This window comes from Schistocerca piceifrons, chromosome 1 (assembly GCF_021461385.2).
Source record: "Schistocerca piceifrons isolate TAMUIC-IGC-003096 chromosome 1, iqSchPice1.1, whole genome shotgun sequence".
Taxonomy (NCBI): domain Eukaryota; kingdom Metazoa; phylum Arthropoda; class Insecta; order Orthoptera; family Acrididae; genus Schistocerca; species Schistocerca piceifrons.
The window spans coordinates 1,189,634,354-1,189,659,688 of record NC_060138.1 but is presented as its reverse complement, the minus strand read 5'-3'; positions in this window follow the sequence as shown (position 1 = coordinate 1,189,659,688).

The following is a 25,335-nucleotide window of genomic DNA, read 5'->3' as shown; positions in this document are numbered from 1 at the left end:
GACACGCAACTGAGAATAGAACAGTGAATGTGTTACGTGTGTATGTGGACGACGCAATTGGATTAACAACGCATCTGGTTTGACGGAGCTGGCACTGAGTCTAGCGGTGCTGCCGGCATCACGAGAAGCCAGTCTCGCCGCACCGCAGTCGTTCGCTGGAGCAGCCGGCGCAGAGCCTGCAATTGCGGGCCACGCAAACACACACCAGCCGTCGGAGAGCCGTCTGCAGGTCAACGTGTCACGTCGCATCAGGAATCCTGGTACGACGCGCCGGCAACGCCATACGTCGTGCAGAAGGAACTAAGTTAAGTGAAAAGCTGTTAAAAATTTTACTAACCTGCACTAAAAGACTGTCGGCGATGGAACCGTCAAAAGAAGCTGAGGTTAAACTTAAATCAGAACCTATGTCTGTTGAGGGAACTGTAAATACAGACAATGGTTCGAGTGTAAATATGCATGAAAGTAGTAATGTTAAAGTGAAATATGAAGTATTGTCTCCTGACAGTAGTGTGGGAAGGGGCAATGATTCAATAATAGAGACCCCTGTAGTAAAGCGGAAAGTAGAAATTGTAAATTTATTGGATGATAGTTTCTCTGAGTAATTAAAAATGAAACAGTCATCAGAGATGGTAGAGTTTAAGAAGGAGCAGTTAGATATGACTAATCAATCAGAAGTTTCATTTGGTTTTGATGATTCTGGTATTGGAGCTAGTTTTTCGTCACCTGAGTGTGATAAAAAGCCAGCTCGTGAGCAACCCAAAGATGCTGGGGCTGTGGATCTAAATGTTATATTAGAAGCAATAGCTGCCAGTAATGCACAAATGACAGCTGAATTAGAATCTGAAATAAGTGAACAGGTCAAAAGCAGTAATGCTGAAATGTCAGCCAGTATGCTAGAATGAATGCTGAATTAAAGTCTGAAATAAGTGAACAGGTCAAAAGCAGTAATGCTGAATTAAAGTCTGAAATTGTGGCCAGCCAAACAAATTTTAATAAACGATTGGAGGTAATGGACGATACCTTCAAGGCTAGTTGCAATAAGTTGAAAGAGGATCTAGACAGTTTGAACTATAAAATTGATTGCAATCATGAAGATATTAAGAAAAAGGTTGCTCAACAGCTTTCTGAAATGTATAAAAGAGTTAAATCCGAAGTTGCTGAGGTTCGCAAAGACTTCCAAATGGAAGATGCGAAGCTGGAGCACAAGTTAACAGAAAAGATCGAGGCGGAATCTGAACTGTGCTCAGATAGATTTAAAGATGTTAATATAAAAGTAAACATATGTCAAGCAGAAGTAAATGCAATCAAAACTGATACTACTCATATTGTGCAAAGAGTAGATAATGTTGAAACGAAAGTAGAAAATATCAGTACTAACATTGCTAACATTGGTAATGTACAACAAGTTGTAGCTGCAAACGCCGCTTTTATCGGGTGTCGGCAGTTCTTGCGGTTCGATCCAGATAAAAATATCCATCCGCTAGATTTCTGGAACGATTTTGAAGATGTGATTCCATCAACTTGGTCTGAACGAGAGAAAATCTCGTTTATTAGACGCCATTTAGCAGGTGACGCTATGCGTTGGTCAGCTGATGTTATGTTGAAGTGTAAAACATTAGCGGAGTTTAAAACAGCTTTCATTAATGAGTATTGGTCTAACAATAAGCAAAATGAAGTGTTGAGAGAATTTTGGAGTGGAAAACGCTTCAATGCAGGAAAGGAGTCCATTAAAGAGTTTGCTAGGTCATGGATTTCACGTTTGTCACATTTGGCGGAAAAGCTAAAACCAGAAATGATTATACTAGGTCTGGAAGCTAAACTGCCATGGTACTGGCAAACTAGAATTATATCAGCCCCTAGAGACAATCTGGATCGTTTCATTGAGTATTTGGAACGTGTAGAACGTGTTGCTGCCAATGAAGAGCAAGCACGTAATAATAGAAATGCTAATAATAATGGTAGTAATTTTAGGAACGAGCAAAATGGCAATGTAAACATCAGAACAGTAGGTGTTCGCCATCCTAAGAGAGGTAGGAATTGGGGAAATAATTATCAGAACCAACAATGGCATCCAAGGGATAATAATATTAGTCCAAACAGAAATATGCATGTAAACAACAGTACGGAAAGTAAGGCTATGCCAGCTAACTATAATGAAACTAAAGGAAACAGTAGTATGCCGAGGCAGGAAAACTAGTTCCCGTCTATGAGGACACTGGCGCTCACCAGGCGGTTACTTTTCCTATGCCAGTAGTTAAGGGAATTGGTAAGACAGATCAGAATACTCAGACTGAACATGTGGATGAAGAGTCGGTAGCACCTAAGGATACAGCAGAAATATTAGATCACTCACAGTATTTGATAGATACCGTGTTAGAGACGCTTTCTAAGTGGGAAGAGAAAGAGAAGGCGCAGCAGTGTAACAGTAGGGATGAGCTACAAAGTATTGAATTGTCAGGTGAAGAAGCAGAAGAAATTCATGCTTATATTTACGATGAGGATGATGTGCTCTTATCTAAAGTGCCTGTGCAGGATGTTGATAATGTACTAATAGATTTAGGACAGGAGATAAGTGAGAATGTAGAGGGTAGGCTGTTGGGGGTCGATGAACCTAGTAGCTGTGACCAGTTGTCACTTGAGAAGGAAACCGACGATAATGGTGAAAGTGGTTTAGCTGTAACTAATGTTATGCCCGGTCTGGAGGCGCAGAATCGCTCAGACTATAGTAATTTGGGTCATGTTCAGCAAACTAAATGTAATGAAGTCGTGCGGTGTTTCGATTTAAAATTAATAGACCGACTGGAAAAAGCAGCTGAGAATGTAATTCAGGAAACCCCTACACACTGTGACCTAAATGTAATGAAGACAGATGTTGATCACTTTAGTTGGAGACAAATCCAAAAGGAACTATTAGATGAATTTGAGGAACCACCTGTACAACCTAGAATAAGCCACCCTATAATAATAGTGAATATGTTGGGTATCAATGTACGTTGTCTCTTAGACAGTGGAAGTGAGGTGAGTGCAATATCTCAGTCCTTCTTTGATGCATTACCTGGTAAAGACAAGCTTACAGTAATGAGGGTATCAGGACTAAGAATAATTGGTGCTACTGGCAAGGTGTCAAAAACGATAAAGCAAGAAGCTTTACTACCCTTTAACATAAGTGGTAATTTAATTGATCATCCATGTTTAATTGTAAATAATCTCAGTATTGAGGTTTTAATTGGCATAGATTTCTTGTCAAAATATCAGAGTGTTGTTGACTTTGAAAGAAGCCAGTTAAAAATGGTCTTGCCAATAACTGGAGTAATTAAAGTCCCTTTTAGTGATAAACATGTAGTAACTGATCATGAAACTTGGGAGCTGCCTATACGAGTTCTGAAAAACAGGAGATATTGGGACGAAGGTGTTAATCGTAATGACAGTAAGCTGAACACAGAAGAAGAAGAAGAAGCAATTATTTTAGACAAAATAGAAGCTAAATTGCAGGAAATCGATAGGATTTCAGCCAATCAGAAGGAAGAACTGAGACAGGTTCTAAAAAGGCATCATAAAGTATTTTCAGATCGACGTGGCGTGGTCAAAGGTTATGAATGAATGCTGTAGGGAGGAGGTTGTTCTTTAACCTCTACACAGTGTGGCAGCTGTGCAGTCCCAGCTGTGTGAGATCTTCTTTCCCATTTCAGGTCTCACTCAATCTTCATCTTTCCTATCCTCAAAAGTTCGACATTTTCTTTCCAAATACTAAATTTTCCGGTATAATTATCAATACAGCATTAAGCTAATGAATGCTGTAGGGAGGAGGTTGTTCTGTAACCTCTACACAGTGTGGCAGCTGTGCAGTCCCAGCTGTGTGAGATCTTCTTTCCCTTTCAGGTCTCACTCACTCTTCATCTTTCCTATCTACAAAAATTTCGACCTCTTCCTTCCAGACATGAAAATTTTCTGTCGTGACTATCAAGCCATGAGTTATGTAACCATTCTATCTACCGATTAGTGACAAAAAAACCTAATGTGACAAACCTAATAGTGACAAACAATAGAGAAGTATGACGTAATTAAGATATAAAATGTATTTGAGTAACAAGTATGTATAGTACCCTGGTAATATAAGAAGTACAAAGTGTTGTTTTATTGGAAATGGTCCACCAACAGTAATTTAAAAAGATATATGAATTCATGTACAAGCAGGATCTGAAGTGGTAGTGAAACCTAGTGTATGCTGTAGAGCTAACTAGTTAATAATAAGAGAGATTGCTTAGTGTTATGAAAAATATGCAGATAAGTTGTAAGGATAAACTCACCTGGTATAGCAAGGAAAGGCAGTGTAATGGAATTGAGCAGTGTTTGTGGTTGAGACGTGAAGGACACGTCCCTGAAGTATTTATAAGGTTGGAGCTGGCCATTATTTTAGTGTAGTGTGTGACAGGATACACCTACACGTATTGAGGTTATGAGTTGGAGGCGTGAATGCGACCATAGGTACCCTTATGTTAGATGAGACAGAGCAGCTCATGGTGTCCTATAGGTTTAAGGAATTTAGCATTACGTTCGTTCATATTTACTTGATGCACTTTAGTGGTAGGTCTGAGAGAGACTACCTGAGGTTTCAGCGTCCGATCGAGTGGAAATGGATTGCCACGTGAGCAAACTAATCAGCTGCAATACACTATGAATATGAAATAAATGTGCTATCCTATGCTTTAAATATTAATAGAGTGAGTTTAAATAAGTACATACACTAGCAAAGTAAATAAGTAACATACTGACAGACGTGAAACACTATTTTAGCTCAGCATGAATACACTTCAAAGTAAGTAAGTACCTAATTGCAGATGTGGAACTGGAAACAGCAGAGGACCAATAAGTGAATTTAGTAGTCAACTAAACGTAGTGTGTTTTGAACACTCAAAACTGTACTATTACCAAAAGTTACTCACATGTACATGGGAGCTGAGAAAACAACCACTAATCATACTCATACTATCTCTAAGAATAAAGTAATCAAAGATGAGTCAGTTAAGTAAATAAGATGCAGATTTGTCAGGAATGTACCGAGCATTGGTTCAGTGTTCCGGCCCAGAACTAATAAATTCAGATTAAATAGGATTTATGATTATATGCCTTGAGCATAAAATTTTCTCTTGTAAGTGACTAACGGCGTTTTGAGCCATTTGTTTACCGATTTTATGACAGTCAAGTAACCGTGAGAGTAAAAATGAAAAAGTCTGTTAACTTTGTTCCAGTAATATATTGAAGGATAAAATGTATATAACCCCATTTCATTGTGACCCACCCATAGATATTAAGTGAATAGAGTCTGAGGCACTCTTTTTGTTTGTTCTACAGGACAAACCAGATAATGGCAGCCTGGTAGCTGTTGAAAGCATGGAGTGACTTGGACACAACTCACAGTGACCCCTCCCCTTTCCCCCATGTAATTTAGAGAGAACGTGAAGGACGCACACCATAGCAACTTCCCCTTCTCTACCCCTGTGAATGGAAGTGTAGGACGCCAGCCAAAGCGGCTACAACCACGTGTGTAAGAATTATTTGTGAACTTTTTCTTTCAGGTTTAGAAAAGACTGCTAAGAGATATATATCTGTTAATGTATCATGTTATTTCTTTGAATGTGTGTATGTAAAAATGTATTTAATGTAGTTAAGATTTTCATAATTTTTCAATTTGTATGTGTTTGTTTGTCTAAGGCAATATGTATGCCAAAATATTTCGTTGACTTTGCTTAAAATTTTGAGTAATGACATTGTTAACAAGGCAGTGAACATGCCTACAATTTAAATAATTAATGTAGGTAATCAGTTTTCTTTAATGTTTCTACGGTTTATATTTCAGTTTTGATTTTCATAGGGAGTTAAACTGTACTCTTGCTTCCCTTTTTGTAATTAAATTTTTTTTTCATTCATTAACATTCATAAAAAAAAAATTAAGGAGAGGGTGATGTAGGGAAGCAGCCTACTCACGCTGTAGTAAATTCACATCAGTTTCCATTGTGTGCCAGCCAGTCTGCTGTAACTAGCTCTGACGTCATAAATGTTGCGCAATACCTTAAAAATCAAGCAAATGAACTAAAACTTTTCTAGCATGGCAGAAATAATACTAAATTAATGTGTGTTAAATATCAGTTCGATAACTTCAGCCATTTCCGAGATTTGGACGTTTTTCTGGAAAAATCATTGGCGCAACAGAAAAGAGCTAGAGACTTCAAAATTTATATTTAGATTCATCTTTCATAATGATTTAATAAAAACAGTACTTTGGATTTCACAAATTAAGACTTTAGTGGAAATTCATGATTTTGTGGTTTTCATCTCAAAACTGAAGGAAGCAAGATAGATTAAGTAGGCTAGTAAATAAGGCTAGGATGTTTAGATTTAAATAGGTTGGAGGTCCGCTATGATTATGAAGATGTGTAAAGTTTCTTTTTAATACCTATAAAATTATAGCGATAGCGGATCTCAAAAGGGACGGTTCAGAGCTCATCTGCTGCGTGCAGGGTAATTAGATTAATTCTCTCGCCCAAAGTATTTAACTTAGCCACGTCAAAATTTTATTATCAATACTTACCTGTGTGCTGAATGCACATTTAAATTAAGAGCTTCTTCGGCCATCAGCCAAAGAAGCTATAAATTATTATGTAACTTGAAGTGGTGCGTTACTAGCCCAGTGGCTAGTCGGGAGAGCGGATTTGATCAGGCGTTCCCTCAGCCGTCCGCACCGCGGCTTTATATATAAGAACACTGCGCAAGGAAAAAAGGCCCCAGTTCTCTCCAGATGCTGAATGACACGCCATCTGTGTCGGTATTCGCGTCGCATCAGTGTATCTGCTACAAACAGCCTCGGGTGCCGTATTAAGTTACTAGAGATACGCGGAACCATGAAAACATTTCATGTGAAGTGTTAATTCTGGGATGATTTTCATTATCTAGCTTCAGTTTGCGTACTGTCGTATTTTCACGTGCCGTCGCGGGACAGATATTCTACCAAGCGTGGCGTTTGATGAAGTATTTTCATCAAATTACGGCGAGCATTCTTTTTTAACATTTAATTCGGACATTTATAGTTGCATCAGCGCATTAGACTCTGAACTGCTCTGTTAGTTAGGTTGTAGGGATACTTGTGGTTTTTATCAGTGAATTTCAGAATATACTCAACTATTTTGGAAAACCGTTTTTGATTAGAAATCCCGGAAAATCTCCTAATTCCTCAGAGCTATAAGCTGCAGCTATAATATCATTCTCAGGTAAAGTGGGCACTAGGATATCTATTTACCGGCTCCAAGTTTTATTAAATCACTTTCTGGGTGCCAAGAAGTAAATAGAGAGCCAGTGTTGAGAACGGCAAAAGACAGCATTAACAACATTCTAACAGCTAGAAACTGATTCAGCATTTATCCAGCAAACAACAGATTTATTATTCCAACTCTCATCCGCCGCCCCACAGAACTGAACCGGCTGACACACACCAACCGGGAAAACACTTGACGTCCCTCCAAAGACAGTACCACCGTAGTAGATATCGATAACCGCTGCTGCTGCCATCGTGGACAGACAATGCTAGCAAACATAGTGGCGCCAGTAAACACAAGAAGAAAACGAACACCACTATCCCTGTTACACAATGCCAACTTACCAAAGGCACCAACGCGAGCAGCAACGTGGGTCACGAGTATCACTTGTGTGGAGACAGAATCTGCTTCCATCGCTGAAGTGAACCTCTGACGGCAGTAGTCGAGCCGTCCACGTCGGTGCCGTGGCATGAGTGGAAGATGGGCTAGAGGTGTGCGCGCCCTCAGTTCCAAATTTGGTTCGCCACAGTTTGTGTATATGCGAGTGAGGTCACATGCTCTCTTATCTATGCTGTGGTAGTTGAAAGACCTGCCATTGAAATACGATGATCCTCACGTGCGTCTCTGCTGCTTGTACATCCACAACCTTGCCTACGGGTGTGACCACTGACACCAGCATCGCTACACATCTGACACTTGTGTGGCAGTTCTCCAAAAGGACCATACTGGCACACGGAAGGCCACAACTTGACAACTGTCAAACTGGCTCAGTTGGCTGTAGGAAGCACGAGTGCATTTTCGTGCCGTAGTTCCCTGCTTACGTCACATTGAGAGGCACCCACATGCCTTGCTCATACTGTGGCATCAAGCAGTCAGGCCTGCAAGATGAGTGGTCTGCCAAGCGAGTGGATTCATTCTTATTTATTGAGTAACATGAACTCTCGTAATCACAATTAAGTTACAAATTATCCTCCTATATGAATAATACGCAACGGAAACGCACATCTGACTATCAGTAATTTACAGAACTCTGACTGTTCACTACGCACTGGCAATACCACATTTTCCTTTTTTTTTATTTAACGGCTTTTATCAACACCTGGCCATCGCACTGAATATGAGTGGCGCACACATTATAAATTCTGGATATCATGACAACATACAATTCGAAGGAAAAGGCCACCAATCTTTTTCTTTTCACTATCTTATTTATTCCGATAAATTCTATAACCTAAACACACAAATTCTTTAACCTACAAGAATAACACATGAGAAAATCCATCCAGTGGGCATGGCTTTACATTGGTGATTCTCTACCTTATGGTCTCGTAATTATTTAACGCTACAGTGCACTTTGTGGATAGGATGGTGGATCTTTTGCTATATCTCACACTTCGACTCTCACAACCATCATCACGAAACTTTCCTCCAGAACGAGCGGTACAAAAGGAACACGCATAACCCACTACCTCTGAAACTACCTTGCTACTCTCCCATGCAAACCACACATACTCAAATTACATGACATACACCACACTACAAAATGAAATACAACACAGGGAATAGTCAAAACATTATCACTTTCAGCTTTCCCACTTCAATTAATAATTATCCCAGTTTCACACGACACTGCCCCACTTCGTAATTCTACTTTCCTACTATGAACTCTGGAGATATATGCACGTCTTCCTGTGAAATGCAAGCCAAGTGGCGTTGCTGGATAGACGGCCGACTCACCTTGCTTCTCTCTCAGAATATTATAGTTTGAATCCAGCGTCACACGGAAACATATCGTGCAAAGTAATATTAAGAACATATTCATCACACACATGAGTCCTCAACTGATACCATGAACGAGTACTTCTCTTTATCCTTTGTCTCATACACAGATTGAGACTCACACAGTACTCACCACATGGAAGTACTCGCCTCTAAAAAAAATGTGTGTGAAATCTTATGGGACTTAACTCCTAAGGTCATTAGTCCCTAAGCTTACACACTACTTAACCTAAATTATCCTAAGAACAAACACACACATTCATGCCCGAGGGAGGATTCGAACCTCCGCTGGGACGAGCCGCACTGTCTACAACTGCAGCGCCTTAGACCGCTCGGCTAATTCCATGGGGCTACTCGCCTCTAATTTCAAGTCCTGCACATGCTATTTCTTAAATATTTCAACTTATAGTACACACGCTAGTAATTCAGCTTAACTTAAGCACACGGAAGTATTTCAACTTATTGCTACACTTGGTTTCATTGTGACTGTTGGTCACTTCCAAAGATTACTACGATCCCATTAATATTACCTGTCTGACATTTAATTCTCCCCACAAAAGTTCCTGAAATAGAGAAATTATTATTTCAAACTACTCTTAAATATTCCACATGCATACCACGTCTCCACTCTTTTGTCTTTACGGAGCACACCTAAGACAGGTCTTAACAGCACAAGATCCAGCGGCAGAGTGCCGAAACATGGCCGTTCTTCAGGTCCTCTCGCACCTCTGCCGAAGTGGGGGAGCACCTTGCTACCGTATTGGTCAGCCACATTTCAGGCACTCAAAGCTCAGGTAAATTTCATCTCTTTGGTCCCACCAAAGGTGGCCAAAGGATCGTCTCAAAGATGATCATATATTCACATTCACTATCTGCGGTTAGCAGATGACCATATATTCATTCATTTCGCAGATCTCACCAAACTGGATGTAGGGATTTATTTTGTGGGAGTGCACATGTGATCAATTAAATAAATAAATTATCATTCTTTCCCACACGAACAGAATGACTGAAACAGATATAGCTGACATGGCAGCAGAGCACTGGTTTCATTGTTTGATTCGACTCAGAAAACAGACAGAACCCGCTGGCCAATCTACATCTACATCTATACTCCGCGAGCCACCTTACGGTGTGTGGCGGAGGGTACTTATTGTACCACTATCTGATCCCCCCTTCCCTGTTCCATTCACGAATTGTGCGTGGGAAGAACGACTGCTTGTAAGTCTCCGTATTTGCTCTAATTTCTCGGATCTTTTCGTTGTGATCATTACGCGAGATATATGTGGGCGGTAGTAATATGTTGCCCATCTCTTCCCGGAATGTGTTCTCTCGTAATTTCGATAATAAACCTCTCCGTATTGCGTAACGCCTTTCTTGAAGTGTCCGCCACTGGAGCTTGTTCAGCATCTCCGTAACGCTCTCGCGCTGACTAAATGTCCCCATGACGAATCGCACTGCTTTTCGCTGGATCATGTCTATCTCTTCTATTAATCCAACCTGGTAAGGGTCCCATACTGATGAGCAATACTCAAGAATCGGACGAACAAGCGTTTTGTAAGCTACTTCTTTCGTCGATGAGTCACATTTTCTTAGAATCCTTCCTATGAATCTCAACCTGGCGCCTGCTTTTCCCACTATTTGTTTCATGTGATCATTCCACTTCAGATCGCTCCGGATAGTAACTCCTAAGTATTTTACGGTCGTTACCGCATCCAATGATTTACCACCTATGGCATAATCGTACTGGAATGGATTTCTGCCCCTATGTATGCGCATTATATTACATTTATCTACGTTTAGGGAAAGCTGCCAGCTGTCGCACCATGCATTAATCCTCTGCAGGTCCTCCTGGAGTATGTACGAGTCTTCTGATGTTGCTACTTTCTTGTAGACAACCGTGTCATCTGCAAATAGCCTCACGGAGCTACCGATGTTGTCAACTAAGTCATTTATGTATATTGTAAACAATAAAGGTCCTATCACGCTTCCCTGCGGTACTCCCGAAATTACCGCTACATCTGCAGATTTTGAACCGTTAAGAATGACATGTTGTGTTCTTTCTTCTAGGAAATCCTGAATCCAATCACAAACCTGGTCCGATATTCCGTAAGCTCGTATTTTTTTCACTAAACGTAAGTGCGGAACCGTATCAAATGCCTTCCTGAAGTCCAGGAATACGGCATCAATCTGCTCGCCAGTGTCTACGGCACTGTGAATTTCTTGGGCAAATAGGGCGAGCTGAGTTTCACATGATCTCTGTTTGCGGAATCCATGTTGGTTATGATGAAGGAGATTTGTATTATCTAAGAACGTCATAATACGAGAACACAAAACATGTTCCATTATTCTACAACAGATTGACGTAAGCGAAATAGGCCTATAATTATTCGCATCTGATTTATGACCCTTCTTGAAAATGGGAACGACCTGCGCTTTCTTCCAGTCGCTAGGTACTTTACGTTCTTCCAGCGATCTACGATAAATTGCTGATAGAAAGGGGGCAAGTTCTTTAGCATAATCACTGTAGAATCTTAAGGGTATCTCGTCTGGTCCGGATGCTTTTCCGCTACTAAGTGATAGCAGTTGTTTTTCAATTCCGATATCGTTTATTTCAATATTTTCCATTTTGGCGTCCGTGCGACGGCTGAAGTCAGGGACCGTGTTACGATTTTCCGCAGTGAAACAGTTTCGGAACACTGAATTCAGTATTTCTGCCTTTCTTCGGTCGTCCTCTGTTTCGGTGCCATCGTGGTCAACGAGTGACTGAATAGGGGATTTAGATCCGCTTACCGATTTTACATATGACCAAAACTTTTTAGGGTTCTTGTTTAGATTGTTTGCCAATGTTTTATGTTCGAATTCGTTGAATGCTTCTCTCATTGCTCTCTTTACGCTCTTTTTCGCTTCGTTCAGCTTTTCCTTATCAGCTATGATTCGACTACTCTTAAACCTATGATGAAGCTTTCTTTGTTTCCGTAGTACCTTTCGTACATGATTGTTATACCACGGTGGATCTTTCCCCTCGCTTTGGACCTTAGTCGGTACGAACTTATCTAAGGCGTACTGGACGATGTTTCTGAATTTTTTCCATTTTTGTTCCACATCCTCTTCCTCAGAAATGAACGTTTGATGGTGGTCACTCAGGCCAATAGGCTGTTAAAACCACTTTGTTGGCACGCCATCGGTCCAGGACCTCATGGGCGAATAAAACCGGCAGAATTTGACAAGATCGCTATTTTCGGAATACATGTTGATTCATGCAGAGAATTAACATCGCACAGAACATGTTTCCTAACTCTATAGATGAATGACGTCAGCGAAGCAGGCTGACAATTGTATGCATCTCTCTTGAAATAGTGAAGAGACCTACTCGTCTTATAGTTGACCGCCATCTTTCGTTGATCCAGTGACCTAGGTTTTGTTGCTTCTAATCGGCTAACATGTTAGTTGGTTGGCTCGTTGATTTGACGGAAGATAACAAACAGCGAGGTCATAGGTCACATAGGATTAGGGAAGAAAGGGGAAGGAAGTCGGCCATCCGCTTTCAAAAGAACCATCCCGGTCTGAAGCAATTTACGGAAATCACGGAAAACCTAAATCGGATTTTACCCGTCGTCCTCCCGACTACGAGTCCAATGTGCAAACTTGTGCCGTACGGTCGCCGCACGTACAGGGATATTCCGAAAGTAAGTCCCCATCGGACAAGAAATGGAAACCACTGTGGAAATCTAATAAAGCTTTGCACATGTGTGTTCGACAGTGTCTCTAGTATCCCTGTCGGGTGCATCACGTCGCTCTTTTCAGTTCTGACTGCATGGTGAGCACATAAATATGCGTGGAAAATAGTGTCTCCCGCCGAATATGAGGTCCTGGTGAGAGATTTCGCCTGATATTATGCAGCACACATTACAGAACTGTCATAGGTTCCTACTTTGTGACAATTCTCGGTCGCAATCTGCAGGGACAATCAAAATGCTCCTGCAGCGTTTCCGATGAGAAGTGTTTGATCAACCGCACTACAGCTGGTATTTGGCTCCCTCTGTGTTTCATTTCTGCTCACATTAACTACTGGCTATGAAGACAACATTTTCGCACAGACAACGAGCTACAGACGAGTGTAGAGAATTGGCGGGAAGCACAGGCGGCTGCCTTCTATGACGGGGGCATTGGAAAGTTGGTACGAGGGTTGTTTTTTAAGTAAGGGCCGTTTTTATTTAAAAAAAATACAAACACTTTTGTAAAAAAACTTTTATTTTCTGATTCTACACACTTTTACCTATTTTTCTACATAGTTGCCTTGTTTATTTAAGCACTTGTCATACCCTACAACTAAGTTTTTAATTCCCTCTTCAAAGAATTCGGCCGCCTGCTCCGAAAGCCAAGAGTTCACGGCCACTTTCACTTCATCGTCGTCATTGAAGCGCTGCCCGCCAAGATGGTGTTTCAGGTACCGGAAAAGGTGAAAATCGCTAGGAGCAAGGTCGGGGCTGTATGGTGCATGGTCCAAAACTCCCCAGCCGAAAGAATCAATCAAATACCGAGTCTTTTGAGAGGTGTGAACACTAGCGTTACCGTGCAGGAGCAAAACTCCTTTTGTCAGCATGCTGCGCCTTTTGTTTTGAATTGCTCTGCGGAGCTCCTTTAGAGTTGCACAATAGGCATCTGAGTTGATTGTCGTTCCTCGTGGCATAAATTCCACTAGCAAAACACTGCGCCGATCCCAGAACACAGTTGCCATAATCTTGCGCTTTGACAGCGTCTGTTTGGCTTTGACCTTAACGGGTGAGGTTGTGTGTCGCCATTCCATCGATTGTCGCTTGCTTTCGGGAGTGATATGGGATACCCATGTTTCATCTCCAGTGACAATTTGACTCAACATGACATCCCCTTCTTCCTCGTAACGAATCAAAAAGTCCAATGAAGTGTCAAATCCCTTCCCTTTGTGGTCCTCTGTGAGGAGTCTGGGTACCCACCGAGAACACAGTTCCTTAAAGTTTAGGTTTTCAGACACAATTTTGTACAAAACCGATCTTGAAACTTGTGGAAATTCCAAGGAAAGAGTGGAAATGGTGAATCATCTGTCCTCACGAATCTTTGTTTCGACTGCAGCCACCAGATCATCAGTGATCACAGAGGGCCGGCCAGAGCGTTCTTCGTCATGCACGTTTTGACGGCCATTTTTAAACTCGGTAACCCATTGACCCACTTTACCTTCACTCATTGCATTCAAGCCATAAACTTCTGTTAACTGACGATGAACTTCTGCAGCTGATAGGCTTCTCGCAGTCAAAAAACGTATCACTGCCCGTATCTCACACGCGGCGGGCGATTTAATAATCGTAAATATTATAAAGTAGCACAGCGATGCGTGCACTTCAGCTACAGAGCTGCAACTTGCATCAGTGTGAACGGGAAGGATGCCGGCAAGTGGCACGATGGCTTGTTGCGGCGTCCGCGCGGACTACGGGACTATACGCGCGAACGGCCCATACTTAAAAAACAACCCTCGTATAACGGTGCGACAGATGTCCTAGCTGGAGCGGTGACTATGTAGAGAAATGTCTGGAAGGTGGAGCCAATTGTCGTACATAAAACATTTCTCATTTTCAATGTAGTTTCCATTCCACAACTGATCGGAACTTACTTTCTGAACAAGCCAAGACGCTGCCCCGCCTTCTCGATCACCGTGCGCCAACGCTCCAGTCGCAGCAGCGCGGTATACTTTAAAAGCGCTCACAGTGGAGGCGCCACAAAAGATGCAGGGGTCATGCCGCTGGAGTCGAGGGAACCAATCAGGAGGCAGCCCAACGTGATGAAGTAGCGTCGTCGCGTCCAGGAAGGGGAGCCTTCTGGTGGGCCTCCTGAAGCAGGGAGCAGGTCCCCTGTCAGTCGCGACGCTGTTGCTGTGGTAGTCAGATGAACTTTGCCTACGGACCTAGATATGAGTGATTACGCTGAGTTATGTTTCACCTTGTTCTCAGAATAAATTTTTTCTACTTTGTAATTAATTCCGACTTTCCATTTGGTAGTTTGTATCTGGGACCCAACGCTAACCACTGTGCCATCTCGCTCGGTGATAACATATTTTTTCACAAAACCATATGCATGCAGGGTTACTTTGATAAGTGAGGACAGTGTGCTGAACGCCATTACATCAGCATTTACTTCATTTGCAGACTAATAATTCTAGCTATTAGGAGTATCACAAGAGAGCCAGTAATGATGATTTTCTCTTGGACAGCAGGTCACGTGATGAAGTGTGGACACCTGAGCGCAAAATGGAAAATCTATACTGACATGCACAGTAAACTTCTCGGAGCAGTTACGACCGTGCATAGATCATCTGGTAGTAAACAACGTGATATGTTTGCTGGAAGACTGGTAGGCGCGGAGAAAAAAGAACCAACACACTAAATAAAAATGTAAATGTCGTGTAACTAGGGCCTCCCGTCGGGTAGACCGTTCGCCGGGTGCAAGTCATTCGATTTGACACCACTTTGGCGACTTGCGTGTCGATGGGGATGAAATGATGGTGATTAGAACAACACAACACCCAGTCCCTGAGCGGAGAAAATCTCTAACCCAGCCGGGAATCGAACCCAGGCCCTTGGGATTGGCATTCGGTCGCGCTGACCACTCAGCTACTTTTTTTTCTATTCAGCTTTTTTTAACTTTTTTATTTTATTTAATTTTTTTTATTTATATAGATGTCAATGTGCGAACATTCATAGTTAATCAAGCCTGGAAAACTAAAACAGAATGAAGAGACCATCGAAGATGGTAAACATAAATAACAAGAAAATAAAGCTACCACTTCGTAGTTAGGTTTCCCAGCGACTGCGCCCACTGATAAAGATTGTTCAATATATGATCGTTTGCAGTTCGTTCTGACCTAATCTGCCATTGCCTGGAACATTCTAGCTACATGGCGGGCTGTGAAAGGCACTCCATAGGTAATTCGCGAAGCATTGTCGATGTCTGGTATGCGCGGATGTAGCATGATGACTTTCTTGCAAATAGAACCAGAAGTCAAGTAAATTCTTGTGTCCGTCACGACAGAGGTAATGGATCGCATGTCCATGTATCCAGGTGACGGAGTTCGTTCGAGTCTTGGGGTAAAATGTCTCATCCGGAAACAATAACGTGCGTGCAGATATATGCTCCGGCCTAACTCGAAATAGATAAGCCAGTATCTGCCGCACTAGGTGCCAAACCGGTTCCGCCTCTCCACAGCTGAGGCGGTGCTCGTCAGAATCTACTGTATTACAACCCACACAATTGGGAGTTCTGCCATGTGGATATTGTAGAGACCTTCTTGCGTCACCAGCTTCCCATTAACGACTAGGTATCATTGGGAAACAACATCGGAATCAAGCATGGCATCGTGTACAGTCTTCCACACCACGCGCCACCGTATGTCAGGATATTTTAGTTCGACCACATTTAGGTGGCGGCGTTGAAGCATGTCATGATATAGGCTTCAAGTTGTGGCCATTTGTGGTGACGTGAGCGCTACACTGCAATAACTTTCTTCTAAATAGAAACGTCCTTTATAAAAGAGGGGCGCTGGGATGTCCTGTAGTGGCACCGGCGCTCGTAGTGAAGCAGGTCCTAGTGCCGTCAGAAGCAGACTCGTGAGGCTCGTAGGACAACGGCGCAGCAGACATAATGTGAGCTAACATAGAGGGCAATGGCCTTATCTTGGACGTTAACTAGGCCGAGACCACCTTTTTCTTTGGCTCTGAGCACTATGGGACTCAACTTCTGAGGTCATTAGTCCCATAGAACTTAGAACTAGTTAAACCCAACTAACCTAAGGAGCCAACTAACCTAACATCCACGCCCGAGGCAGGATTCGAATCTGCGACCGTAGCGGTCTTCCGGTTCCAGACTGCAGCGCCTTTAACCGCACGGCCACTTCGGCCGGCCCTTTTTCCTTGGGGAGGGTAAGAGGTACGTATCTGATCTCCAGTAACATACCAGCGGTGACGAAGTATTCCAGCGCTGCCATAATGCTACGATCCAAGGGTTTCGGAATGGGTAGCGTTTGGGCGACATGCGGTATGCGGGACGCAAGGTATATATTGGCATAATACTCCCGCTGAACGATGTTGAGGGATAGCAAGCGCTGATTTGCAATTCCGGCCCTAATTTGGTTAAGAAGGCGTCGATAATTGAGCGTCGTCGCACGTCGCATGTCGTTCATAAAATCTAAGCCCAAGCAGCGGACAGTATCACGGAAGCGTAAGGGGGCAATGTGTTCCTGCGGTAGCAAAATCCCGATACTCAAGGCAACAGACTTGTCAACGTTGATTTGGCTACCAGAAGCTGTACCGCAGGTTGAAATCCAGTCCAAAGCCGCGGCCATATCGTCAGCTCCACGTATGACGATCATCAAATCATTCGCATATGCGCTGCAGCGATAGATGGAGCCGCCGAACTATATCCCAGTGAGCCTGTCTCGGAGACCACACAACTAAGGTTCTAAAGCCAATGCAAATAACAGTGTTGATAATGGACATCCCTGTCGTACTGATCGGCGGATCGGCATGGGTGCCGTCAGTCTTCCATTAACAAGATCTCGAGAAATAGACCCATGCAGAAGGCGTGTCAACACTGTAATAAAGGGGTCGGGGTATTCCATGCGCCGTAGAACGGCCGTGAGGAAAGTGTGGCCCACAAGGTCAAAAGCCTGGCTAAAGTCGACAGACGCCAGGGCTGCCGGCAAACGACTCACCCGTGCAAGGGAGATGAGATCTCTCTAACGACATAACGCAGTTCTGATGTTGTTGGGTCCGCCCAAGGACGTCTGATCACTGGCCAGGACGTGCAATAGTGTGCCGCGAATACGTTCAGGTAGCAGCCTCGAAAAGATCTTGAAGTCGCTGTTCAATAACGTTCTTGTTATTGTTGTTGTGGTCTTCAGTCCTGAGACTGGTTTGATGCAGCTCTCCATGCTACTCTATCCTGTGCAAGCTTCTTCATCTCCCAGTACCTACTGCAGCCTACATACTTCTGAATCTGCTTAGTGTATTCATCTCTTGGTCTCCCTCTACGATTTTTACCCTCCACGCTGCCCTCCAGCACTAAATTGGAGATCCCTTGATGCCTCAGAACATGTCCTACAAACCGATCCCTTCTTCTAGTCAAGCTGTGCCACAAACTCCTCTTCTCCCCAATTCTATTTAATATCTCCCCATTAGTTATATGATCTACCCATCTAATCTTCAGCATTCCTCTGTAGCATCACATTTCGAAAGCTGCTATTCTCTTCTTGTCCAAACTATTTATCATCGACTCCATACAAATACTTTCAGAAACGACTTACTGACACTTAAGTCTTTTTTTTTTTTTTGTCATCAGTCTACTGACTGGTTTGATGCGGCCCGCCACGAATTCCTTTCCTGTGCTAACCTCTTCATCTCAGAGTAGCCACTGCAACCTACGTCCTCAATTATTTGCTTGACGTATTCCAATCTCTGTTTTCCTCTACAGTTTTTGCCCTCTAAAGCTCCCTCTAGTACCATGGAAGTCATTCCCTCATGTCTTAGCAGATGTCCTATCATCCTGTCCCTTCTCCTTCTCAGTGTTTTCCACATATTCCTTTCCTCTCCGATTCTGTGTAGAACCTCCTCACTCCTTACTTTATCAGTCCACCTAATTTTCAACATTCGTCTATAGCACCACATCCCAAACGCTTCGATTCTCTTCTGTTCCGGTTTTCCCACAGTCCATGTTTCACTACCATACAATACTGTACTCCGGACGTACGTCCTCAGAAATTTTCTTCCTCAAATTAAGGCCGGTATTTGATACTAGTAGACTTCTCTTGGCCAGAAATGCCTTTTTTGCCATAGCGGGTCTGCTTTTGATGTTCTCCTTGCTCCGTCCGTCATTGGTTATTTTACTGCCTAGGTTGCAGAATTCCTTAACATCATTGACTTCGTGACCATCAATCCTGATATTAAGTTTCTCTCTGTTCTCATTTTTACTACTTCTCATTACCTTCGTCTTTCTCCTATTTACTCTCAAACCATACTGTGTACTCATTAGACTGTCCATTCCGTTCAGCAGATCATTTAATTCTTCTTCACTTTCTCTCAGGATAGCAATGTCATCAGCGAATCGTATCATTGATATCCTTTCACCTTGTATTTTAATTCCACTCCTGAACCTTTCTTTTATTTCCATCATTGCTTCCTCGATGTACAGATTGAAGAGTAGGGGCGAAAGGCTACAGCCTTGTCTTACACCCTTCTTAATACGAGCACTTCGTTCTTGATCGTCCACTCTAATTATCCCCTCTTGGGGGTTGAACATATTGCATATGACCCGTCTCTCCCTATAGCTTACCCCTACTTTTTTCAGAATCTCGAACAGCTTGCACCATTTTATATTGTCGAATGCTTTTTCCAGGTCGACAAATCCTATGAAAGTGTCTTGATTTTTCTTTAGCCTTGCTTCCATTATTAGCCGTAACGTCAGAATTGCCTCTCTCGTCCCTTTACTTTTCCTAAAGCCAAACTGATCGTCACCTAGCGCATTCTAAATTTTCTTTTCCATTCTTCTGTATATTATTCTTGTAAGCAGCTTCGATGCATGAGCTGTTAAGCTGATTGTGCGATAATTCTCGCACTTGTCAGCTCTTGCCGTCTTCGGAATTGTGTGGATGATGCTTTTCCGAAAGTCAGATAGCATGTCGCCAGACTCATATATTCTACACACCAACGTGAACAGTCGTTTTGTTGCTACTTCCCCCAATGATTTTAGAAATTCTGATGGAATGTTATCTATCCCTTCTGCCTTATTTGACAGTAAGTCCCCCAAAGCTCTTTTAAATTCCGATTCTAATACTGGATCCCCTATCTCTTCTAAATCGACTCCTGTTTCTTCTTCTATCACATCAGACAAATCTTCACCCTCATAGAGACTTTCAATGTATTCTTTCCACCTATCCGCTCTCTCCTCTGCATTTAACAGTGGAATTCCCGTTGCACTCTTAATGTTACCACCGTTGCTTTTAATGTCACCAAAGGTTGTTTTGACTTTCCTGTATGCTGAGTCTGTCCTTCCGACAATCATATCTTTTTCGATGTCTTCACATGTTTCCTGCAGCCATTTCATCTTAGCTTCCCTGCACTTCCTATTTATTTCATTCCTCAGCGACTTGTATTTCTGTATTCCTGATTTTCCCGGAACATGTTTGTACTCCTTCCTTTCATCAATCAACTGAAGTATTTCTTCCGTTACCCATGGTTTCTTCGCAGCTGCCTTCTTTGACCCTATGTTTTCCTTACCAACTTCCGTGATGGCCCTTTTTAGAGATGTCCATTCCTCTTCAATTGTACTACCTACTGCGCTATTCCTTGTTGCTTTATCTACAGCGGTAGAGAACTTCACACGTTCCTCGTCATTCCTTAGTATTTCCGTATCCCACTTCCTTGCGTATTGATTCTTCCTGACTAATGTCCTGAACTTCAGCCTACTCTTCATCACTACTATATTGTGATCTGAGTCTATATCTGCTCCTGGGTACGCCTTACAATCCAGTATCTGATTTCGGAATCTCTGTCTGACCATGATGTAATCTAATTGAAATCTACCCGTATCTCCCGGCCTTTTCCAAGTATACCTCCTCCTCTTGTGATTCTTGAACAAGGTAGTCGCTATTACTGGCTGAAACTTGTTACAGAACTCAATTAGTCTCTCTCCACTTTCATTCCTTGTCCCAAGCCCATATTCGCCTGTAACATTTTCTTCTACTCCTTCCCCTACAACTGCATTCCAGTCGCCAATGACTATTACATTTTCGTCCCCCTTTACATTCTGCATTAGCCTTTCAATATCCTCATACACTTTCTCTATCTGTTCATCTTCAGCTTGCGACGTCGGCATGTATACCTGAACTATCGTTGTCGGTGTTGGTCTGCTGTCGATTCTGATTAGAACAACCCGGTCACTGAACTGTTCACAGTAACACACCCTCTGCCCTACCTTCCTATTCATAACGAATCCTGCACCTGTTATACCATTTTCTGCTGCTGTTGATATTACCCGATACTCTTCTGACCAGAAATCCTTGTCTTTCTTCCACTTCACTTCACTGACCCCTACTATATCTAGATTCTTAAATCTATACTCGATGTTAACAAATTTCTCTTCTTCAGAGACGATTTCCTTGCCATTGCCAGTCTACATTTTATATCCTCTCTGCTTCGACCATAACCAGTTATTTTGCTCCCCTTATAGCAAAACTCCTTTACTACTTTAAGTTTCACATTTCCAAATCTAATTCCTTCAGCATCACCCGACTTAATTCGACTACATTCCATTATCCTCGTTTTGCTTTTGCTGATGTTCATCTTATACCCTCCTTTCAAGACACTGTCCATTCCGTTCAACTGCTCTTTCAAGTCCTTTGCTGTCTCTGACATAATTACAATGTCATCGGCGAACCTCAAATTTTTTATTTCTTCTCCATGGATTTTAATATCTACTCCAATTTTTTCTTTTGTTTCATTTACTGCTTGCTGAATATACTGATTGAATAGCATCGGGGAGAGGCTACAATCCTGTCTCACTCCCTTCCTAACCACTGCTTCCCTTTCACGTGCCTCGATTCTTATAACTGCCATCTGGTTTCTGTACAAATTGTAAATAGCCTATCGCTCTTTTCATTTTACCCCTGCCACCTTCAGAATTTGAATCAGAGTATTCCAGTCAACATCGTCAAAAGCTTTCTCTAAGTCTACAAATGCTAGAAACGTAGGTTTGACTTTCCTTAATCTATTTTCTAAGATAAGTCGTAGGGTCAGTATTGCTTCACGTGTTCCAACATTTCTACGAAATCAAAACTGATCTTCCCCGAGGTCGGCTTCTACCAGTTTTTCCATTGGTCTGTAAAGTATTCGCGTTAGTATTTTGCTTCTGTGACTTATTAAACTGATAGTTCGGTAATTTTCACATCTAGGGAATTTCGCCTGTCTCATACATCTTGCTAACCGGATGGTAGAGTTTTGTCAGGACTGGCTCTCCCAGAGTTATCAGTAGTTCTAATGGAATGTTGTCTACTCCCGGGGCCTTGTTTTGACTCAGGTCTTTCAGTGCTCTGTCCAACTCTTCACGCAGTATCGTATCTCCCATTTCATCTTCATCTACATCCTCTTCCATTTCCATAACATTGTCCTCAAGAACATCGCCCCTGTATAGACCCTCTATATTCTCCTTCCACCTTTCTGCTTTACTTTCTTTGCTTAGAGCTTGGTTCCCATCTGAGCTTTTGATATTCATGCAACTGCTTCTCTTTTCCCCAAAGGTCTCTTTAATTTTCCTGTAGGCAGTATCTATCTTACCCCTCGTGAGAGAAGCCTCTACATCCTTACGTTTGTCATCTAGCCATCCCTGCATAGCCATTTTGCACTTCCTGTCGATCTCATTTTTGAGACGTTTGTATTCCTTTTTGCGTGCTTCACTTACTGAATTTTTGTATTTTCTCCTTTCATCAATTAAATTCAGTATCTCTTTTGTTACCCATGGACTTCTACTAGCCCTCGTCTTTTTACCTACTTGATCCTCTGCTGCCTTCACTATTTCATCCCTCAAAGCTACCCAATCTTCTTCTACTGTATTTCTTTTCCCCATTCCCGTCAATTGTTCCCTTATGCTCTCCCTGAAACTCTGTACAACCTTTGGTTCTTTCAGTTTATCCAGGTCCCATCTCCTTAAATTCCCACCTTTTTGCAGTTTCTTCAGTTTTCATCTACAGTTCATAACTAATAGATTGTGGTCAGAGTACACATCTGCCCCTGGAAATGTCTTACAATTTAAAAACTGGTTCCTAAATCTCTGTCTTACCATTATTTAATCCATCCGAAACCTGTCAGTATCTCCAGGCTTCTTCCCATGTATACAACCTTCTTTCATGATTCTTGAACCAAGTGTTAGCTATGATTAAGTTATGCTCTGTGCAAAATTCTACCAGGCGGATTCCTCTTTCATTTCTTAGCCCCAATCCATATTCACCAACTACGTTTCCTTCTCTTCCTTTTCCTACTGTCGAATTCCAGTCACCCATGACTATTAAATTTTCGTTTTCCTTCACTACCAGAAAAATTTCTTTTATCTCATCATATATTTTCATCAATTTCATCATTATCTGCAGAGCTAGTTGGCATATAAACTTGTAGTACTGTAGTAGGCGTGGGCTTCGTGTCTATCTTGGCCACAATAATGCGTTCACTATGCTGTTTTTAGTAGCTTACCCGCACTCCTACTTTCATATTCATTATTAAAGATACTCCTGCATTACGCCTGTTTGATTTTGTATCTATAACGCTGTATTCACCTGACCAAAAGTTTTGTTTCCCCTGTCACAGAACTTCACTAATTCCCACGCATATAACTTTAACCTATCCATATCCCTTTTTAAATTTTCTAACCTACCTGCCCGATTAAGGGATATGACATTCCACGCTCCGATCTGTAGAACGCCAGTTTTCTTTCTCCTGATAACGACGTCCTCTTGAATAGTCCCCGCCCGGAGATCCGAATGGGGGACTATTTTACCTTCGGGATATTATACCCAAGAGGACGCCATTATCATTTATTCAAACAGTAAAGCTGCATGCCCTCGGGAAAAATGACGGCTGTAATTTTCCCTTGCTTTCAGCCTTTCGCTGTACCATAACAGCAAGACCGTTTTGGTTAGAGTTACAAGGCCAGATGAGTCAATCATCCCGACTGTTGCCCCTGCAACTACTAAAAAGGCTGCTGCCCCTCTTGAGGAACCACACTTTTGTCTGGCCTCTCAACACATACCCCTCTGTTGTCGTTGCGCCTACGGTATGGCTATCTGTATCGCTGAGGCACGCAAGCCTTCCCACCAACGGCAAGGTCCATGGTTCATGTGGGGAGGTCAATAACGTTAAGAGGCGATAATCGCGTACATGATTCCGTCCCTTCGGCTTATGGATGGGGACAATCAGTCCTTCCAGGAACTCTGCAGGCACCGGTATATCCGGGGACATCAGTGCCTCACAAATTTCAACCCAACACGGTACCAACAGTTGTTTAAATGCTCGATAGAACTCTAATGGTAATCCATCGATTCCTGGTGATTTATGGGGAGCACCTTTACCAGTGGCGTTAATCACTTCCTCTTCTGTTACTTCTCCCAGTTAAGTCGGTACCATGTCTGGTGGAACTGTACCGTGGACATGTGCTGAAACGGTGTCTACCGTCGCCATATCAGGGAGCAATGCTGAATAAAGTTGAGCGTAATGCCCATAGAAGGCTGCTGCTATATCTGCTTGTTCTACCAAGTGTCGACCGTCCTGCGTTATCTTGTAGGTTACCAGTGCCCTACGGGGCCTCCTGCGTTCTAGGAGCACGTGGTGCATAGATGGCCTTTCTGATTGTATCACGTCTGGAGCACGCGACAGTATAACAGCGCCCTGTAAATGACGGCGTGCTTAGGAGACGAGCTGCGCTTTCACGCGATTGACTATGATCTGCCTGTCAGGTGAGGGCTCCATAGCAAGACATTCCCGTAGGACGGTGTAATATAAGTTTTCCGTGCTCCTCCTCCATGCCGCCGCTTCCCGGCCGTAAGCCATGAAGTTGCGACTGAGAGCAGGCTTCGCACATTCAATCCACCAACTGAGGGTCGATCGGTAACGACCACGACGCTGTAAGGACGCGTTCGATAGCACCTTTACATGCCGGCACGTCCAGATGGGCGACGCTCAGTTTCCAGGGGGCCTACTGTGCCACACACGTGCAGGTTGGAGGGCAATGGTGCAAAAATAGGCTGTGTGGTCGGTGAATGCAGTGGGCCAGAGCTCTGCTCCTCTCGTCGGCGTCGAAAGGGTGCTTGTGACGTAAATCCTGTCTAACCGACTTGATGATTGACTTGTATAATGGGTGTAACCAGGAGCTGGGCCATGGATGTGGCGCCACGAGTCGATCAGGTGGAGGTCACGCACTAGCATTTCCAATTCCGCACACGGGACGTGATGTGGCTGCTGATAAGACGGAAATAATGTACAGCTAAAATCTCCTCCGTTCGCCATATCGTCTATGCGGCCCATAAATAGACGCGTAATATCTTCCAAAAAAAAAGCGACCCCAATCTCTCCGTCTTCCTGATCCTGAAGGGGCATATACATTGATGAGTCGTACACCGTTGACAGTTACTGTCATGGCTCTTGCACTCGGTAAGTACAGTACGTCCGTAGCCGCCAAG